The sequence below is a fragment of the Oreochromis niloticus genome, linkage group LG14 (assembly GCF_001858045.2).
Source record: "Oreochromis niloticus isolate F11D_XX linkage group LG14, O_niloticus_UMD_NMBU, whole genome shotgun sequence".
Lineage (NCBI taxonomy): Eukaryota > Metazoa > Chordata > Actinopteri > Cichliformes > Cichlidae > Oreochromis > Oreochromis niloticus.
Genome location: NC_031979.2, coordinates 14,209,280 through 14,216,302, shown reverse-complemented (window position 1 = coordinate 14,216,302; position 7,023 = coordinate 14,209,280). Strand labels below are relative to the sequence as shown.

At 40.9% G+C, this 7,023-nt stretch overlaps 1 long non-coding RNA gene across 1 annotated transcript; it reads left to right on the top strand.

Annotated features, from left to right (window-relative positions):
* Positions 1-1,703: 1,703 nt before the first annotated feature.
* On the top strand, positions 1,704-6,535 carry LOC109205039 (uncharacterized). Its single transcript, XR_002064504.2, has 3 exons — positions 1,704-2,088; positions 4,397-4,635; positions 4,713-6,535. It is a non-coding gene; the product is annotated as an uncharacterized LOC109205039 (long non-coding RNA).
* Positions 6,536-7,023: the final 488 nt, after the last annotated feature.

Genomic DNA, 7,023 nt, shown 5'->3' with positions numbered 1-7,023 from the left:
GAAAAAGTTCTGGTAGTTCATTGCTCAGACTGTCTTTTGATTATAAAATATACATTTTTAATTTCTTTAATTCACACAAAATTCAAGAAACTGTGGACTCACTGTTAAAAAAAATAAACAGACATTTTTATAGCAGATGGAAAAAAAAAACCTTTTTTTAGGCAGGTTTCTCAGAGCTTTCATGTTTGCTTTGTGCTGTCAGGTTTGTGGTCATCCCGAAGAGAAGAGATCATATGTGTGTCCTCATTAGGCTAGGGATTTGTGTTTGTGTGTGCGACTGTGAGACAATGCGTTTAAGGTCATGTCAACACTGATCACAACAAAGAGGGGAAACGCCTCCAAAATGCACAAACGTTTGACCTCACAGCATGCAGTTAATTTGCATGGATGTAATGTCTTTCATATCTTGATTAGTGATGGTGATGACTCTCAAAGCAGAACCAATGAAAACCCAGTGAGAATCGATAATAGATATCGATAATAGAATCGCTAAATTCTTATAAATTCTTATTTCTAACAATCAAGCGGTCCAGGGTGTACCCGGCCTGTTGACTTACCTTGAGGAGGTATGCCGTGATAGTATAATCAATATAGTTGGGTCTGAGGCTCAAACAAAGTAAGAGAATAGAATTTGCATTAAGATCTGTCGTTGAATTTATTTTTCTACTTACAGCATTTTCTCCTGGCAATAAAGACTGTGATAGTGGGTGATATTTTGCATTCAGGCCTTTCCCTTTAAATTATTTGGAGTTTCCATTTCTTAGCTCAGCTGGGCTTAGGCAACAAAACTGCTTGATTAGGTTTAGGTCTTACAGTAGCCTGAGGTAAATAGACCCTTTTAAAATGTTAACCACCTCTTACTAATTCTATCAATGCTTTAATAGAAAGTACTAAAGACTAAAGAGCCACACCTTCACAACAGTGCTGACCTTAAATGACATTAGATCCAGGTGCAGCCCTCTCTGATTGGTGCAGGGAAATGGGAACTGTTTAGAGTGGAGGCTGTGCCACGCTGGCGATATAAACAGAGATGACATTTCTGTCTGATTTGAGATAAGCAAGTTGGAAGACAAGTTTGTACTGTGCACATGGGCTTTTTTTAGTACTGAAAGAGTAAAAAAAAAAATGATATGCATAACGCGGGATGCATCGTTCAACCAGGACGATCGGCTCAGGTGAACGTGAGTTTGTAAACACAGGAAAATCTGTGTCACGCTGATGTAGTTCATATTCAAACTTCCATGGAAAACTTCATTGCCCTACAAAAATAGCAACAATATACATTCAAGAGTGTTTCCTTACACAAAACAGGCTGTTTGACATCACTTTATGTTCAGCTACTAAATGTCTTCAAGGTAAATGTAGCAGATGGACATAAGTGTCCATTAAGACACAGTTTATTTCAGATTAAAATAATCAATGGAAAACCTTGAATTTTCCACAGTGTGTGCAGTTAGTATGATCAATGGTTGGGTGCATGAGTGAAGAGGTGAAGTATGACGTAGTGGTTTAGTGGAAGGAAACAATCCAACAGGGTGTTCATGGAGGAGAGCCACACAGCAACTAAGCTCTAAGGGCCTTTTTGAGCTGCGGCACACTGGGCACAGGTGTTGCCAGTGCTTTTGATTGGAAACAAGCCACGCCCACTCCTCCCAGATGCCTGCGGAAAAGCACTGCCATACAAACAGAATGAAAGGCGGGCAGGGTGGAGTGGGTCGTCACACTTTGAACAAAAAAAAGTGTGTTACTGTAACTCACAGAGGCTACGGTGTAGATGTGTCATTTGTCTGTAGTGTATTTGGTAAATGTTTGTTGTTATCTTTCCTTCGGTATCCCCGGCAACAAGCCTTGGGGGCGTCATGGTCCCCAATCATCTGAAATTGTTTTGGCAGTCACAATGTCCTGCTTGATTAAACTGCACATATGTGTGTGCAGAGACACACACACACAGGGGCTGCAGGGTATAGGTGGCTCAGAGCTATGGGGTCTGGTACTCTGGTAAATATCCTACACACACACTAAACAACGGAGATGGCGAAAGAGAAACACCAGACATCGAGGAACAGATCCTCGTATTCACTGGGGCTGGTAGGTTTACCTGTTCTGCTCTGTTTCTGTTCCAAACTCGGTACATTTGTGTTGTGGAGGACGCTGGGTGTTTCGGGTCGTTTTCACTGACTCAGTCTTTAAGCTGTTTGAACTTACTAGCCAGCTAATGTTTACTGCCAAACACAGCTGCTCGCTGAGATAGGGACTGTGAACCACAGTGGAAAGTAGTGTAAATGGTAGGATTGATATCTTGGTTAGTATCTAATCTAGTTATATTGCTGGACTGCGTGACAATGTTACATTCATGGGAACTCTGCTTAGGGAAATGCATCTGAAAGCAAGGGCTCAACATTTTTGGAATTAAGCCCAGTTCCATTCCTAATATTAATATCACTCCCACACCTGCGCAGTAGATGTAAGGCTCAAACCAAATCTTTCATGCTTATCTAAGTTTAAAGACTGGAAACAGTTAGCTGACTAGTTTCCAGAATGGAAATAATGTCTTAGTCTAATGTCTTAGTATTTGCGGACAATAGCCAATATTTAGGATAGCTGGGACAAGATTTCTTATTCTGTGTGCATATATTTACTTATGAATGGTGATCATTTTTAACAATCTATAAAAAAAAAAGACACTTTTTATCAGATGTTACCTGATAGGTTTAAGAATACACCTGCTATCCCTCTTAAATGTTTAACTGTTAGCCTGTTGTTAGATATATTTAGAACACCAAAGCAATGAAGTATGATTGGTCTGTACTATTTGGCCTAAAAGTGGACTACAAACATAAACAGTACCAAAAACAGATTGTATCCAGATACCTGTTGGCCTAGCTGTGTGTTAAGGCATCACGAGTGCATTAAATTTGCCAGGAAAGCAACAGAAACTCATAACCAACCAGTCTGGAGCAATGCTGCAACTTATGTTTCCTAAATGTTTGTGTTTGCAGAGATTCAGTAGTTTAAAATTTTAATAATATCAACACTTAGCAACAAATTAGGAATGAAAACAGAAATGTAAAAATAAAATATGTAGCTATATTTTACATTTTTAGCCCTTGAGTCATCTTAAATTCCACAACTATTTACTTGAAGGCTTTAAAACTTTGTGAACGGAGCCCGATACAAGTTGATGAGTCATTCAAGCTCACTTCTGTCTGATGTCAGTGATACTGAGGTGAGCTGTTGACGATTTCAAAAACTTGTACGTCAGTAAGCGCTGCTGTTTTTGCCACTGTTTGCTGCTATTAGCTACACAGACCTCAGACACTTGTGTCAGCTGCCCAGATATGAAAGAGTCACATGTCTGATATGCTAAAAATCAAGAACTGCCACAATATTTGGAAGAAATATGCATGTTTACGTACGTTTTTGTGTATTAAGACATTTGCAGAAAACAAACATAAAATATTTAATGCCATTAAGCAATATCGAGCCGGTCCTGATATGTCTAAAGATGGAAGAAAGAGAGATTCTGGGTTCATGCAGTTCACACCAGCAAGCACCAGCAGGGACAATCTGGTTTGAACCTGTATCATGGCCACTTTCATTTCAGGATGTTTGTGGGCAGTTTGAGTTCTTGCTGGCCAAACCAGTATCAAGGCAAAGCACGTAATAGACCACAGATCCACTGTGTCCATTCCATGCTTTGCCTCTCAAAAGTCTCTCATCATGTATCATTGCGTACCATATCATTGTATATTCAGTACCAGTGTGTGTTTTGCGCTGCAGATGCCTTTGTTGCCAAATGACATGTTCTGGTCCGATCTGCTTATCTGTGTGCAAAAACCTGATTCGAGCATGTTCCAAAAAAGTAAATGCTGCAAATTCATTCTGCAAAGAGAGAATGGCTACATCAGGAATATTTTTAAAGCATTAATTTTACACGGCTTTTAGAGCCTTCAGGAGATGTGAGGCCTGAGGTGAGCAGGAAGAAGATGAGGTAGAGGAGCGAGAGCAGCGGTGGTGGAGGCAGACAAAGACATAATGAGAAATACACGATGAAATGTCCAAATCTTAAAGCTAGAGCTATTTGTGAAAACTAACAAATACCTGACATGTTACAACAATTTTCAGCTATATTTCGGTGTTTAAAATGTTCATCAGATTTCCCCTTTCTTTCAAAATTGTCTGGATTTTGAATAGATTTCTACTGGGGTATAGAGGGTTGTCCTAAGCTAAGCTAACCAGGGGCTGGCTGCATTCTTCTATTCAACGGACAGATAAAAGAGCGGTGTTTATCTTCTCATCCAACTCTTGGCAAGAAAGTGGCTAAAGCTGGATACAAGACGTGACCTCAACGCTGACCCTCACAGATGAGACATGTTTCTCTCTTCCCTCCCTGTAGACATATCAACACGATCGGCCTACATTTGCTGCTTGACAGGTGAGAGCAGGTGGGAGAGCCGTGGGTGTTGTTAACTCAGAGGTGAAAAGAAAGGCCCGGACTGATGTCGTTCTCCGTCCTCCCTCTGTTCTGATTTCTGCTCCTGCGTTGGCGTGAGTCTGCTCTCGGCTCCAAGGGCAAACAAAAAGGGAAACGGCAGCAGGTTGTCACGGCAACACAGGAGCTACTCATACATACAGGTGAAGTGTTTGCGTGTGTGTGTGTGTGGCTAGCCGAGACATGTGTGGTAAATACGTCACCATTCTTCTGTTTGCAGCGTGAGGAAGAGCGTCAGTGGGCTGGAGCTGAGGAACCTTTCACGACTTCCGCTGATGAGTGGGCATCTAAAGATGGGAGCATGTCACGAGCTTTATTTATAGCGGGCTGTATCTTTAGTAGCTGGTGGCCTATTTTAACACAGACAGTGATCTATAAGTCTCAGCATGCACCACAACATACAAAAAATAGAACTTAGAGATCGTACTATTAAATCAACCTTGTTCCTGAAAAGCAGGAATGACGCACAACATGGAAATTAAACAGGTGTATTTATTTGCAAAGCATTTAAATATTACACTGATGGAAAATATTGCAAAGTTGCAAATTTTATCCGTGTTTATGCCGAAACTATAAAAGGCCGATGGGTTGTTGTCGTCACCTGCTGTGGTTTTGAATGCAGCATCTCGAGAACAAGGCAACATAGGATTTTCAAATTCATCCTATAGATGCATCTACCAAAAATCACAAGTTCAAATCCTGGGGATCTGGACTTCAAGGTCAGAGGTCATCAAATTTATACCAAAGGTGCATCTACTAGGCGGCTGGGGCATAGCAGTGGCAGCTGCCAGTATTTTTTGCATTTGTTGTCAGGAACATGCAGGCTGCTGATGGTGATGTAATGATGTGGGGGATATTTTAAATAGCCTCTAGAACCTAAAGAGAGAGCTGAATCCATCTATGGCTTTTTGTCAAACTCGGGGACTACAGTGCTGGTTTTTGTGTAGCCATTTCCCTCATTGCAGAATTTCAAAGATGGCGGTTTTGATTTTTGTGAAGGAGTCGCTCTCATGACTCGTCAAGTGATGCCACTGACTGGCCAATCGGTGGTATGCAGTCTGTTGACGTCCCATTGACTCAGCTCACTTGGAACCGCCAGGCAGGTCCTACCTGGTACAAGATGCTACCACCTAATGAAAAACCCTAAAAACCAAGTCCAGCCAAGTAGAGACTAGTGAAAAAGGGCTATCAGTGCCTGAGTATTGTTAAACAGCTTATCTGGGTACTGTTGCTGACCATGTAAATCCCTTTACGATCACAGTGTACCCATCATCTGATGGATGATTACAGTAGCATAATGCTAATAATTTCCCATTTGTCTCGTGAACATGACAGTAAGTTCACTGAACTCGGATGGCCTCTACAGTCACCATCATCTCAATCCAGTGGAGCACATTTGGGATGTGGTGGAACTAGGGTGACCGCAGCTCAACAAACTAAATGTGGGAAAAACACAGTGTTTGTGTGAGAGCAAGTGGGACAGAATAACAATGCTGGGAGGTTGTCCAGTATGTTATATTTGAATGCAACTTTCCCAACTCTCTAAGTTAGGTAAATATAGTAGGAATAAAAGGAAACTGAAGTTTGTTCTTATCGTCTTATATACTCCTGTATTCTCTGTTGTTTCATCTGTTCTTCTGTCTGGTAACAGCCTTTGAGTTTCAGTAAGGATGCACCCACAGATTGGCAAACCTTTTTTGAGGCATGTCTGACAACCTTTGCAATTTTTAGTCAGTTATGATGCATGCTTACTGTGTTTCTTCACACCATATATTCTCTAATGTGAATCTCAAAAATACCTCCAGGTCCAAAAAAAACAAAGGAAAAAAAACACTATTTCTTAGAAAACACTGCCACTTCACCTTCCTTCTTGTAGTTTCCTTCATATTCATCAATATGTGCAAAGCTTATGACTTTTTGGTAACTTTTAAGCTAGGTGGCTAATATATATTTACATGTAAATGTGCTAGTAATATCTGTTTAAATGCTTTCCTACGATTATTTTCATGTTCGCTTCAAATAAAATATCTTCCTTTGCTGGTACTTCTGCATGTGTGTACATTCCATGTTTGGAAAGGCAAAGCATGAAATGGACACGGTGGACCGGCGTGTCTATTACACGCCTCAGGGTGATATCGTGTTGAAATGTGGGACATTGCCTAAAGATGTGGGATAGAGAGACAAGAGACAAAAAATGCTATGCTGTCCCATTTAAAAAGGGATATCTGATTACCCTTGGTGGAACGGGAGATTTGCATCACAGGTGTGCAGCCAACCAATCAGCAGGATCTGCACTCATTCTGGCAATATGGATCAAAATCTCAGAGAATGTTTCCAGTACCTGTTTTTATTAGGAGCAACACATCCTGGCATCAGCGCAATGGCTTTTCTTTTCAGGGAAGTGTTTCTTGTTTCAGGCAATCGCTGCCAAACACGCATATTCTAAAAGCATGGCACTGTAGAAAAAGAGTCCAGCTCAGTCTGGAAACCTCAAACTGCTGAGCATCTAAAATGCTCTATCATGTAAGAAT